Source organism: Mustela lutreola, chromosome 2, assembly GCF_030435805.1.
Source record: "Mustela lutreola isolate mMusLut2 chromosome 2, mMusLut2.pri, whole genome shotgun sequence".
NCBI classification, from domain to species: Eukaryota; Metazoa; Chordata; class Mammalia; order Carnivora; family Mustelidae; genus Mustela; species Mustela lutreola.
In genome coordinates this window covers 138,985,463-139,000,595 of record NC_081291.1, presented here as the reverse complement: position 1 = coordinate 139,000,595, position 15,133 = coordinate 138,985,463, and the positions used below count along the sequence as shown (strand labels likewise).

Genomic DNA, 15,133 nt, shown 5'->3' with positions numbered 1-15,133 from the left:
TCAAATCAAAACCACAATGAGACAACACCTCACACCTGTCAGAATGGCTAATATCAGCAACATAAGAAACAACAGGTGTTGGTGAGGATGCAGAGGAAGGGGAACCCCCCTCTTGTACTGTTGGTGGAAATGCAAACTGGTGCAGCCCCTGTGGAAAGCAGTATGGAGATTCCTCAAAAAGTTAAAAATAGAACTACCATATGATCTAGCAATTGCATTGCTGGGTATTTACCCAAAGAGTACAAAAATACGAATTCAGAGGGATACTGCACCTCAATGTTTATTTATAGCATCATTATGTATACTAGCCAAATTATGGAAAGAATCCAAATGTCTATCAATTGGTGAAAGATAAAGGAGTTATTCTGTATATAGACAGAAGGGAATATTACTCAGCCATCAAGACGAATGGAATCTTGCCATTTGCAATGACATAGATGGAGTTAGAGAGTATTATGCTATGTGAAATAAGTCAGAGAAAGACAAGTACCATATGAATTCACTCATATGTGGAATTTAAGAAACAAAACAAATAAGCAAAGGGGAAAAAGGAAGAGAGAGAGACAGAGGCAAATCGTGAAACAGACTCTTAAGTATGGAGAACAAGAGAACAAACTGATGGTTACCAGAGAGGAGGTGGGTGGGAGGATGGGTTAATAGGTTATGGAAATTAATGGGTGAACTTGTTGTGACAAGCACTGGATGTTGTATGGAAGTGCTGAATCATTGTATTGTGCACTGAAACTAATATTGCACTTTGTGTTAACTAACTGGAATTTAAAGAAAAAGTTAAAAAAATGGTATATATACACCATAGAATACTATTTAGCTATAAAAAAGAATGAAATCTTGACATTTGTAATGACATGGATGAAGCTAGAGAGTAAAATGCTAAGCAAAATAACTCAGTCAAAGACAAATACCATATGACTTCACTCATATGGAATTAAAAAAAAAAAAAAAACAAAATAAACCGGCAAAGGGGAAAAAAAAGAGAAAGAGAAACCAAGAAACAGACTGTTAACTTAGAGAAGAATCTGATGGCTACCAGAGGGAGGTGGGTAGGGGGATGGGTGAAATAGGTGATGGGGATTAAGGAGTGCACTTGTGATGATGAGCACAGGGTGATGTTTTGCGCACCTGAATAATAATATAACACTTTGCCATATTGGAATTAGAATAATAATGATAATAAAAAAGAAGACATAAAAATAATTACCATTGTCTGTTCTGGGTCTAGTGGAACTTCTGAGCAACTGTGGAAATGTACATGCTTCCAAACTTGGGTCTGTTTATCATCATATAAGACTGAGTCCAAAACTCTTAAAGAGGCCTCCTCCCTCACAGCTTTTATCCAAAGGTTTTAGGACCAGATAACTTCCATCTCACCTGAATTTTTTCAGGCACAAATACTTTATCATGGTGATACAGATGAACATGTACTTTTTCAGTGATTCTCATGAGTAGAATGGTATTTATCATGTACTATGTTAAAACATTAAATAGGAGGCATCCAAAGATTGTGGCTAACTGGATTCACTAAACTGCTTCCCTCCTCAGCTCCTGATTAAATGCCTGTTTTTTTTTTTCACTCTTGACCACATGGTCTCCTGGAGTTTCCCAAAGACTCTTTGTAATTATGTAGGGATGCTTGATTAGAACTGCGTTCTTGGGAATCAGTAACTGTACTGAAGAAATGCCTTCAGAGGTGGAAGACATGGCCATAGCAGTAAGCTTTTTGAAGTACCAAAGAGGAATTTGGAAGAGAATCCTACATTTATTTTAGGTCAGAAGTATCTGGGAAAGCTGCATAATGAATGTGAACTACTATGTAAAATAAGCAAGTTGAATTTAGCTATACCCTGAGCAACTACCTCATCATGGACTTGACATTTTTGAATGTGCAATAATGTTTTCATTCTATTAGGGTATCTTGTAGCAAATAAATATTAGGATGTATATATCTGTATCTTCACTGTATTTTTAAAATGCTTTAATATTCTTCTCATCTGCCACACTCTTTCATTCATATGTAATATCATATACTGGAGTTATGTGGCTATTGGACTGTGACTTGATATTGATAATGGACTGGAAAAAGTTGTAAAGAGCCAAGCAAACCATCTTCTACTATATGAATAGTTAATCAGCAATAGGAGTATCTTGCAGAAAATGTTGGAGTTTTAATGGATATTAGATAGGACTCACTTTTGAAAGAGAAAACGGAAAAACAATGCCACACAGTGTAAAATGAGGTGAGGTTACACATACTCTGTATTCCCTGTAAAACAGTGAATAATTGGTAGGCTCTGAAGTTTACCTAGTGTGTTCCACAGTCCACAAAAGTTTGGGCTTTATGCTTATTAAATAGTACTTAAAAAGATTGTTTTTGTTTTTTTCCCTATATACTGTCTCACCCAAAGGTGAATTCATTTTCTTGTATAATCACCCATCAAATGTTAATTATCTCAACAAATTCTTATTGTGCTCCTACTATGTAGTAAGCATAGAATTTTGGATAAATATTGAACTTTGGATAGATCAACGGTCAGTTGGGTTCATTGAATGGAGAGAACTTCTTCTATTTGTCCCAGGTAAACCTTACTCTAAGTAAAGAGCTGGGAGATTGAAGAAACGGTGTGCTGATCTACAAACCAGAATTGGGAAGACAAAAGTGGTGATTGTTGGGAAAGAGTGTGTTATCAAGAATCCACTCCAACCAGTATATCTGGCTCTGTGGTTGTTCTGAGGGTAACTGAAAACTTTCTAAACCTTTGACACAATAAGGAAGTTGTTTGTCCGATATGAAAAACTTATACTGGGGAGCATGTTTTGTTTTACCCAGTTCATTTTTGCTTTATCTCATCCAACAAGCATTTGTAAAGTATTTGCTTACTCTGTGTTAACCAGTGTGCTAGGTATTCAAAATGGTGTTAAATCATTAGATTTGTACTTAAGGGTCTTAGTATCTACATTTTTATAGGAAAGAATTTTAAAAGTTCACTTCCTAGAATACTGTGAATGTTTTATATAATTTAAAGCTTTGTGTAAGAAATAGTAAATAGTTATTTTATTTATTTAAAAAGAAAAAGATTTATTTAAAGGGGAAATTGGTGTTTTGTAAGTAACATGTCTGACTAAGGTGAAAGAAGTGTTCTTTTTATAACTTAAAAATGCCCAAATTTGGGGCACCTAGGTGGCTCAGTTGTTCAAGTGTCTGACTCTTGGTCTCAGCTCAGGTCTGTCTCTCAGTTTTTGTGAGTTCAAGCCCCACATTGAGCTGCATGATGGGTTTGGAGCCTACTTAAAAATCTTATGTATATATTCTTATATATACAATATAAATATACAATATACAATAAAAAAATAAAAATACCCTAACTAAAAAACTCATATGCTATAAAAACAATGTTCAATAACAAATGAAATTCCCTTTTACTCTAGTTCTTCCTTTCAACGCCAGATCTCTACATTCCCTTCTACTCCAGATCTCCCTCCCCAGAAACAACTATTGTTTATCAGCTTCCTGTTCCCTATTTTGAGTAATAGTTTAATCATGTACAAACATATGTGATTCCAGTTCCCTTTTCATACAAATGGGAACATATTACATAAACTGTACTGCTCCTTGTACTTTCTAAGGTCAAGTGCATTCCTTTTTTACTGGCTGCTCAGTATTCCATTGTCTGGGTAAACTGTTCATTGTTTAACCATCCCTTGCCAAGGGACATATTAAATTTCCCCAGGTTTTTACTGTAATAGACAATTATATATAAAAATTTATCTATTTTTTTTAACATATATCTTTCCCATGTTTGTATCTTTGGGATAAATTTCTAGAAGTGGAATTGCTGGGTCAAGGAGTATATATTTCCAATTTTGATACATAGGGTCAAAAGGAGGTTCATGGGGATTGACTAATTGATACTTCCATTAGTGCTAGGTGAGAGTGCCTGAATCCACACATTCTTACCAGAACACTGCATTTTAAAACTTTTTGACCTTTGCCTGTTGGCTAGGTGAAAATTTTATCTCAGTTTAACTTTTCTTTCTTTAGACTAAAGTTTAACATCTTTTTATGAATTATAAGCCATTTGTTAGTATTTGTTTTGTGAACTTCTGGTTTCATGTCCTTTGCCTTTTTCTTAATGCTTTGTTGTTCTTTTTCTGATCAAGTTGTAAGAGTTCCTTTCTCTCTCTTGGGGCACCTGGGTGGCTCAGTCATTAAGCGTTTGCCTTTGGCTCAGGTCATGATCTCAGTGTCCTGGGATTGAGCCCCACATAGTCCCACATCAAGCCCCACATCAGGCTCCCTGTTCAGCAGGAAGCCTGCTTCTCCCTCTCCTACTCCCTCTCCTTGTGTTCCCTCTGTTGCTATCTCTCTCTGTCAAATAAATAAATAAAATTAAAAAGAAAAGTTCTCTTCTGTCTGTATAAGAAGATTTGCCCTTTGTCATAGGTGCTGCCAGTATATTTTGCATTTTGTTTTTATGTTTTGACTTATGGCAATTTTTTCTTTGTGTATTTAAAAAAATTCTTATGCTGTCAAATTTAGCTTTTTTTTAAAAAATTAAAAATTTTTTTTAATTTAACTCTTTTCTTTGATAGTTTTGGGATTTTGCGTTTTATTTAGAAAGCACTTTCACATTTAGAGGCCTGAAAGATTGTTTGTTTTCTTCTAGTATTTTCATAGATTAATTATTTTTACCTTTGCTCAATCAGAATTTATTGTTATGAGAAATGAGGTAGGTAGAAATTTAGTTTTATTTTTCCAGCCTGCTAGAATCTGTCTTTTCTCCACCTATTTGAGTACAGTTTATTGTGTACTTAATTCTTATATAAGTGGGTCTATTGCTCAACATTTTTCTATTTCATTGCTTTTCATGTGTGTGCAAACTTTTAATTATTATAACTTTATAGTATTTTAAAATCTAGAATTTTCCTGGCTATACTAGCCTGTTTCATTTTATTATCTGATTTTTAGAATCAGTTTATCTGATTGCAAACGATAAGAATGACAAAAATTCCATTAGTATTCTTATTGAGATTGCATTGCCTTTATAATTTAATTGAGATAAGTTGATAATTTTACAATACCCAGGACCAGAATACTTTTAAAATTTATTTGCAACTGTATTATGGCTATCTGTAGTCTTAAAGTTCATTTAGATTTTTTAAGTTTGTTATTAAACTTATTCTTAGGAATTTTTTGTTTAGTTATTGCTCTTATAAATGGGATCTTTTTCGGTGTAATGTTTTCTGAGTTTTTTGTTCATAACAGTTTTTCCAGTTTCATATATATCATATTAAATGTAAATACTGATAATTTTGCTTCTTCCTTTGCTTTTTGGGTCTCTCATTTCTTTCTCTCTTCTAGTTGTATTGACTCATACTTTTTGGGTAGTCTTAAAATAATGCTGGTGATAATGTGTATGTTTTTTTTCCTGAATTGAGTAGAATTATTTCTAGAATTTTATCATTAGTCATAATATAGGCCTTGGATTTCAGATACACATATTACCCCCCCCCCCCCCCCCCCATATAATCATGTTAAGGAACTAGAACTACTTTTTGGTTTTACTAAGAATTTTTAAGGGGTTCCTGGGTCGTGTAGTCAGCTGAGAGTCAGACTGCCTCTTGGTTTTGGCTCAGGTCGCAATCTCAGGGGTTGTGGGATTAAGCCCTGAGTAGAGCTCTGCTCAGTGCAGAGTCTGGTGGGGACTTTCTCCCTTTCCTTCTGCCCCTCCCCTCTGTATGCTCTTTCTCTCTAAAATAGATTTATGTGGAATTTTATCAAACATATTTCTAAATTTATAAATATTATCATTTTTCTCCTTTGACCTGCTAATGAAATTTGGTAAGTCTCCTAATATTGAACCATCTTTGTCTTACTAGTAAAAGCCTCATATAATCATGCATATATTATTCTTTTAAAGTATTGATGGTTTCAGTTTATTGATATTTGCATTAGGATTTCTACATTAATATTTACATGAATATCTGTATGAATCGTGAATGAGATGGTTTTAGGCATTTTTATCTTTTTTTAAAGGGTGCTTGAATTGGTGTTTTTCTGGCAATATACAAAGAATTTTAAATCTTTGTATCTTTTACTCCCACACATTTAACTATCATTAGAATTATCAATTCCTTTGAAAACTTGGTAGAATATGTCAGTGTAACTATTTGGGCTTGGTGCTTTGTGAGATACGGCTTTGATATATTTCTTAGTTATAACATAGATTTGTTAGCCTATTTTGATTGAGTCTAATATTAATTAGTGACATGTGTTTATATATTTGACACTATTTGTGAGAGTTTAGGTGATCATTTTTAGCTGTTGGATCCTTGTCAACATAGAATAGCAGGACAAAGTCAAGCCTTGGGGAATTTGCTAAGGGATAGCAGAATTTACCATGGAAAGACAAACTATAGCCGAATCTTGAAGGTTGGCATTTTCTCATTCATGTTAGTCAAAGTGTGTATGTTTGACTGGAGGAGGAAATTGTTAAGGATTATGTCAGTCAGTGTTAAGCTGATCTGGTCGAGTTATTTGCAGGTTGTACAGTGTTCATAGAGGATTCTAGGCAGTAGAAGGCTTCTTTAAGTCATCTTTCATTTGAATTTTTTGTTAATAATTTTTATATTTTTTAATAAACATATAATGTATTATTAGCCCCAGGGGTACAGGTCTGTGAATCGCCAGGTTTACACACTTCACTGTGCTCACCATAGCACATACCCTCCCCAATTTCGTTCGAATTTAACCTTAGTGTTTTGGCCAATACATTTTTATTTATTTATTTATTATTTTTAAATCGAAAATCTGTTTATTGGGATATTGTTCCACTCATCTTGATTCAAGGTATTTTAGTGCTGCTTCCGCCTGAAGGAGAATCCTTCTGTAAGTCTTGCTTTCCCACGAGGACAGCGGAGCAGCCGACACACAGAACTACCATGTGTGCATGGCTGAAGACGTGGGGATTTTGCAGCATCCTGGGCACTTGGTGTCCATGGAGTAGGAGTTGGGGCTCTGCACCGAGTGCTGCTTCTTGTGCTTCCTCTTCTCCTCTCCCGGGGTCAGGTGTAGGAGGTCCTTCATGAGGGCCATGTTCTCGTGGGGAAGTTGTCGCTGCTGGCAAGGTGGCCAGTACATTCAGAAGTTCTTCAGCTTGTAAACACCTCACAGCTCACAGTATTTTCATGCACAATGCCCAGCTCTGTAAGTGTTTTTCTGTCTTCTGGTCTCACTCCATAGGATTTTGTTGTTGTTGTTTTTTTTTAGTGTTAGAAAAACCTTTTTACTTATTTATTAATTAATTGTTTATTTTTTATAATTTTATTAACATATAATGTATTATTTGCCCCAGGGGTACAGGTCTGTGAATCGTCAGGCTTACACATTTCACAGCACTCACTGTATCACATACCCTCCCCAATGCCCATAACCCAACCACCCTCTCCATATCCCCCAACTCTCCCTAGCAACCTTCAGTTTGTTTTGTGAAATTAAGAGTCTCTTATGGTTTTATCAGGCTAAGGTCATAACACAGTCACTGTGGACAGCATTCTACTAGATTCCCAGTTGTCATGAGACCATTTTTTAAAGAGGGTCATACATGAAGAATTGGTTTTATGCCTTAAAGAAGGAGTGGAAAGAGCACACAGGCTTTTAATCAATGAGATGTGAAGTCATGTTACTTTTGCCATTGAACTGATTATTAGACTTCTTTCAGCCTTCATCTGTAAATAGAAAATAGAGATGATAATATGTACTTTGCAGGGGTTTGTGAAGATTTAATGACATAATGTATCTCATGAACCTGGAGTGTAATTAGCATTTAATGAATTTTGTAATAAATTCATTCCTTTCCCTTAATAGCTTATAATTTAGTTTTACTGCATGATTTTCTTTAAGTCTGGTTTCATTTCATTCATTCATTCTAAAACCATTTATTGAGCACCTGCTCTGTTTCAGGCACTGTTCCAGGGGGCTTAGATTAAGGCAGGCAGTGTCTGTGTTTTTATGAAATTTGCATTCTAATGCATAGGTAGAAAGAGATTAAAAAAAAAAAACCTAGAAAATATCAGATGAGTGATTAGCAATGTGACAAAAAAAAAAAGAAAAAGAAAAAGAAAAAACATAAACAAGGAGAGATAGAAATCCAGGGTTAGGGGCGCCTGGGTGGCTCAGCGGGTTAAGCCTCTGCCTTCGGCTCAGGTCATGATCCCAGGGTCCTGGGATGGAGCCCCACATTGGGCTCTCTGCTCAGCGGGAAGCCTGCTTTTTCCTCTCTCTCTGCCTGCCTTTCTGCCTACTTGTGATCTCTCTCTCTGTCAAATAAATAAATAAAATAAAATAAAAAAAATCCAGGGTTAGAAGTGCTTCTTTAGATTGGATGGACAGGAAAGGCCTTTTGGATAAAGTGACATTTTACGGAGACCTGAATAAGAAGGAGCCAGCAGTGTTAAGATCTGGAAGTACAACATTCCAGGCAGAGGCACCAGGTAGCAGAAAGGTGGTAGTGAGCTTGTTCTGCTCCAGGAATAGAAGGATGGAACTAACAATTCAGACAAGGGCCAGATCTGGAGGGCCCTCATAGGCCAGCATCTAGAGTTTGGTTTGGAGTTTCTCTAAGCCTAAAATCTACGGATGTGTGTTAATTACCATGGCTGAACTATTGTGGTAATAGTTTAATCTCAACATGCACCCAGATAATACATATAATATTATCCTTCAGGGAGAATGAGAACGAGAGCCTTATCTTAATATAGTGAAATAACTGGATTAAAAATTAAAGTGAGGCCTAATACACATAACTAATTTTTATGTTAGGTAATGAGAGGTGATTAAAGTAGTATGCTCATATAATTAACTTTTAATTATTTTTCTTAGTGACATTTAGTTTATGATAACTCTTCTTGGGATATTGTGGCATAATATGAAAAGTTATGACCACATAAGTAACGAATTTGTTCTGAACATCACTCATATTTGATGGTAGCTTAGAATAAAGATAAAGGCACATTTTTTAAAATAAAATTTTTAGAGTAGTTTTAGGCTTGCAGAAAACTTGTAAAGTTAGTACAGAGAGTTCCCACATACTCTACATCCAGCTCTGCCCTTACTAACGTCTTGCAGTAGTATGGTACCTTAGTCAAAATTGAGGAGCCAATATTGATACATTGTTGGGAAATGAAATTTTTACTTGCAAAGCAATTCTGATGCTAATGACCCAGAGTTAGTGCACACTCACAGGCTGAGGTCACAGTTCTCCACAAGACTCTTCTCATTTGATACATCAGCGGGAGCATCGGGGTTGCTAGACCACCTGCCTTTCTGAGCAAGGAGCTATATAAATTCAGAGGTTTCCACTAACTACTCCTCAGGTTCAGTAATATCCTGGAATGACCCAGAACTTAGGAAAGTGCTATACTTATGATTACACTTTTACTATAAAGAATACAGAGCAGGACTAACCAATGAAGTGATGCATAGGGCCAGGTGTGGGAGGGTCCCAGATGGGAAGCAACACCCTGAGGCACATTGATGTATATGATTACCAACCAGGAAAGCTCACCGTGGAATGGCTCTCAGTTTGGGTTTGTCAGATGCTTTTCTCATGATTAAATTGGGGTTAGAGGTTTTTAGGGAAGAAGACCATAGAGCTAAAGTGCCATTCTTACCACATTTTATCAAGGGTACATAATCAACAGGACTTTCGGACTGTTGATGTTGACCTCAGTTATCTGACTGAGATAATGTTTATCACCATAGAGTTAGTTATGCTTCCCTTCCTACCCCCCCTTCTCATACTGTGCTCTTCGGAAAGAAGTTACTATGTGCAGTCCACACTTAAGGACTAGGGAATTATGCTCTGCCTCCTTGGGCATGGAGTAAGATTTAGGTATTTTTGATAGAAAGAGAAAAGATTTGAAATCTGCAAGTCATTAGAATCTGTTAACCTTTTTCAAATATTAGAAAAATGGCATCTTGGAGCTGGATGGGACCTGAAGGGGCCATAGTTTGAGACAGAGTCCTCCGGTGGGGAGAGGGACTGTAATAACTCAAGGGCTGCATTTACACATTTCTGTATCAAATTGCTGTCTGTGGAGTGGGATGTGACCTATGGTCACCTTGCTGAATGAAAAGCCATTAGTCTTCTCCCAATCGCCCCCCTCATCCTCAACCTTCAAACGTGTTTTGTGATAGGAAATACAGTAAGCTGCTTTTTTCCATGTGTACGATGGTTGTGCACATTATTTAATTTCAGCTTATTAAAGTGGTGTGCATGCTATTTTCCATGAAATTTAATTCTTCTATAGGTTGATTTTTATAGAACTTGAATTTTGATTTTGTTATTGTTATTTGAAAGGTTCAACTTTTGGCTTATGGGAAAATTGTTCTAATGTTTTATGTATGTTCAGATTCTGTGGTCTGGGATGTCAAATTATTTGTAAGACTGTTTAGAGTAAAGATCAGATATTAAATCTGATAGTTGGTGAGTGGGAAAAATACATTCTGATTTCGTTAAAATATTTTGAGAACCCTGCTGTGACAGGTGTCCTCATGCATATAGCTGTCCTCATGATAAAACTCTAGCTTCCAGCCACATGCAAATAATATGAAATTTTAAGTCAGAATATTCACGGAAAGGCATTTGGTCTGCGATTGGGGGAAGAGAAGTTGCTCACCTTGTAGTTTGATTTGCATCTTTTTAATATTATTCTTTCAAGTGCTCCAAGCAACAGACATCATTTGTAACATCTAAAAACACTTAGTCTCTTTTGTGCTCATTATAAAACATGCAGTTCTTAATGGGCTGATTAATCCAAACAACACCCTCTGAGAACAAGAGTTACCTCCACTTTGACCCTGGGGGTGATGGTAACATGATCTGGTTTGAGGCAGAGGCTGAACCTGGTAGATTAGTTTTGGTTGTCTTGACTGGGTCCATATCTAACTAAACAAAAAAGCTGCTTCTTGTACATTAGCTGGTGAACCTCACCCTACCATCCAGGGAATAATACTTCTAGGGAGAAATGTTACTTATGGACTGAAGGGTGGGGAAATCCCACCCAGACAACAGGCTCTGTAATGTATTGCTGTACCTTTTCATCTTCAAAATGTGGGTCCATCCGTAAGTATTGGTTTCCCCAAGAATTTTTCCAACTTTGTCTGTCTATCTATCTATCTATCTATCAATCATCTATCTATGTACAACAAATATGCTCTTTTTCTAATTAACTTTAGATCAGGGTTTCTCAACCTAGATATGGTTGGCCTTTTGGTCCAGAGAATTCTTCAGTGTCTTGGAGGCTGGCCTGTTCATTGTAGGATGTTTAGCAACATCCTTGGTTCCTGCTCAACCCCCACCCCCACCCCAGACTGTGACAAACCAAACTGTTTTCAACATTACCAATATCCTTCAGGAGGCAAACATCACCGCTAGGTGGGAACCACTGCTCTAAAGTTAGCAAGACAAACTTCAGACCCCGGTTTTGACTGTCATGTTTAACTCGTCAGTGTCATGCATCACCACCAGCCTCCTTTTCTCTCAGAGATATTATTTGTGCCTTTTTCTGGTGTTTCAGGATTTGGTTTAGAAGATAAAGCAGGAATGAATAACTTTGTATAGGGAATATCTTGACACAATGTTGAACAGTTTTAAAGTAATCCGAATTATATTTACAAGTTAAGTACATTTCCCCAGGTGAATTTAAACTATCTTGTCACTGCTTAATTACATTTCTATCTACTTTTAAGAAAACTACAAACATCCCCCCACTTACCTCTTTGTAAATCTTCACAGGGCTCCCCCAGCAGTTTTTGTTTACAGCTCTTTGATCTCAGAGTGGTTTTGTGCTAGTGATTTCAACTAGTTGTCTCCCTGAAGACCTAAAGGGGTAGATCTCAGGGAAATCCCTTTACTACTTTCCCCTAAATCTGAACTTAAAGCCATGAAAGGGAATGCTTTCTTTTCAATCAGGGAACCAACCAGCAATCACAGATTTCCTCCTCTCTACCTCTTCCATTTCAAAGCTGAGAGTTTAGGAAACCCTGGCCTGGGAATACTTAAAGGAATAAATCTCTACGGCTTTCTTTGAACATCTTATGTATGTTGTTGATAAAGGTTCATGCCGTTTGCTTAGATGCTGTTATGAAAGAATAAAGTAAAGCAAAAGAAAACCTGCAAGCATCATCTCTTGCTCCCGTCATCTTTTCCTTTCGGATATGTGTACATCCAAAAGATAGGTTAAGAGGTTGCTTCTGACCAGGGGCTGGAATTAGGGGTGGGGATGGAGGATGGGATAGAATGAGCTGTCGAGACTCTGTGAAGGTATTTTTGGGCTTCATCTCTGCTACTCTGCTTCCGAATCTACCTTTCATCCTCAATTTTTGAAAGTATCTTTTACATCAATTAACACATTGTCTTCTTTTGAGTGAGGTGAAGAAATAAGAAACCCTGAGTAGAAGGTATACATGGAAGGATTGCATGGGTATCAGCTTTGTAACTGTATTTTTCCCTCTGTGGGACTCATTTAATTTGAATGCTCTCCCTTTTGCAGCTGGTACCCTTGGCTATCCTGGGGAAGCAGAAGAGCATAATGATTAAGGGCTCCAACATTGGGGTTGGAAGGATCTGCATTTAAATTTGATTATGCCCATTCCTAGCTCTGTTTCCTAGCTTTTCTGTGCCTCATTTGTAAAACAGGTGTTGAACAACACCAGTTTCACAGGATAGGAATGTGGATTACATGGGATAATGTCTTCTACAGGTACTTGGTAGGAGCTCAGTGAAGTGTGCTTCCTGTCCTTTCACTCCCTTCCTACTTCTCTTATCCTTCACCTACTAAAGCCAGTCAATTCCGCATACTTTGGATAATTCAGAATGAACAAAAGGGCGTCCTCTCCCTATGTTCACTCTGCCTATCTTTTCTAAGCCTCAACACCCCAAGTGTGTTCATGCCCCAGGGCCTTTGCATTTACTCTTCCCTTTGCCTGGCACATGCTTCTCAGATATCCACATGGCTTGCTCCTTCACTTCCTTCAGGTCTCTATTCATATGTCACTTATCAGAAAAACCTTCTCTGGGGGCACCTAGGTGGCTCAGTTGGCGAAGCGTCTGACTATTGATTTCAGCTCAGGTCTTGAACTCAGGGTCGTGGGATCCAGCCCTGTGTAGGGCTCTGTGCTGGGCGTGGAGTCTGCATAAGATTCTCTCGTGCCTCGCCCTCTGGTCCTCCCCTCGCACATTCACAGTCTCTCTCTCTCTAAAAAAGATAAATAAATAAATAATGTTTAAACAACAAAAAAAGGAAAACCGTCTCTGACCATTGTTTGTGAAATAGGGCTTGCTCCCTATCCTGGTACTTCCTAACTTCCTTACCCTGCTTATTTTTTCCCCATGCCACTCAGCATCTATTGGTATATTTTTGTTTCTGTACCATCTATATCTCCCCACTAGAATAGAAGAGAAGCCTCTTAAGGACAGGGACTCATTGCTAATTGCCGTATTGCTCAGGCTTAGGACAATACTTGGCCTGTTTTGGTACTTAATAAATATTTGTTAGAAGCATGAATAAATAAATATTGTTTTTTATTCCTGCTACATTATTGAGGTTTTCAAGAAAAAACACTGTGGATTGAATTGAAAAAAAAAAAGTAAAATATTTAACTTATTATTATTGCCTCTAAATATTTGTTATTAATATATTTATTCAACTTAAAGGGGACCAATTTTAGCCTTCGCTGTTTTATATTAAAATACAATTTCTTCTGAGGCTTTTTTCCTTTATACAGTTTTAATTTTAGAGAGCTTTTAATTGTATCATTAACATTCCTGTCTGTAGGTCACTGTTGTGTGGTGGATTGGGAAAACAGGGAAAGTCCTATATTCTACTTATATCAATTTTTTGTGACCTTCAGCTGATTGTCAAAATCCCAGTACTTTTTCCTTTCTATGGAGAAACTGAAATACATGAAACACTGAGGTAGATTTTCTCAGTAACCTAAATTGGTGTCAAGAAATAGTTTGTGATCAAAACCCAGTTGGCTACTATGAGGAAAAATCTGAATTGCTTTTTAAAAATTAAATATTGAAAATTAAATTAAATTTAAACAATTAAAGTTAAAAGAAAATTAAAATTAAAAGGAAAATTAAGTATTAAGTAGCATGCAATATTTAGACAACTGGAGTTGTGGTCATTTTAATTTTAGCAATCTGATGATAATTATACTTGTCAGCCAAATGATTTGCCAAGTATCTTTTTTTCTTAAGATTTTATTTATTTGAGAGAGAGAGAGAGTGAGTGAGAGAGAGCATGGAGCAGAAGGAGAAGCAGATTCCCTCCTGAGCAGGGAACCCAAAGACAATGAGGACCCAAAGACAATGCTAGGACCTTGGGGTCATGACCTGACCTGAAGGCAGACACTTAACTGACTGAGCCACCCAGGTGTCCCTTGCCATGAATCTTTAAAACTTTCATCTAAGATGCTGTTCTATTTCTGCTCTATTTATATATGCTTTACCTCTGATTCTGTACCTGGCCTTCTTTCGATTAAGAAAGCATTCTAAGAACAGGAAAATCTGGTATCCTTATGAATTCTATGACTTTCATGTATTATCTGTCTTTTAATTTCAGGTAGAGAAAGATGATAAACAGTTTAAACAGTTTTTAAAAGAAATTTGATAAGTGATTTTTGTAATGAACTAGTTCATGACTTCTGGCCTTTTTTTTTTTTTTTAATGAGATTGCATAATGTTTTTCATTTTCTGTTTAGTACCACCTGTTCTGAGAGTGTTCTACTTTGCTTCATACTTTATTTGAGAAAACAAAGACCTATAAATAAGTCTTTTCAGTGTAGAAATTCAGATTTATTAAATGTTTACTAATGGTCATATGGTAGGTTTTTTTTTTTTTTTTGTCCTTTTAGTAATAAGGGAAAAAGAAAAATATTTACCACATTATTTACTGTACCTACCAACACCGTCCCTAACATTTGTGATTTTTATCTTGGAGGTTTATCCATTTTTAGGACCAGTCTTTTCTGAAATATGAAAATAAAACCTTTGCTTTGAAGGACATTTTGCACTTGGAACGAAGGAAAATTTGTTAAGTAAGTGGATTT

General features: G+C 36.5%; 1 protein-coding gene and 1 pseudogene across 1 annotated transcript in view; one reads left to right on the top strand and one right to left on the bottom strand.

Annotated features, from left to right (window-relative positions):
* Nucleotides 1–15,133, top strand: part of PPM1L (protein phosphatase, Mg2+/Mn2+ dependent 1L) — a 285,019-nt gene that overhangs the window by 27,303 nt on the left and 242,583 nt on the right. The window lies entirely within an intron of this gene.
* LOC131824914 (small ribosomal subunit protein eS27-like) lies at nt 6,871–7,111 on the bottom strand (annotated as a pseudogene).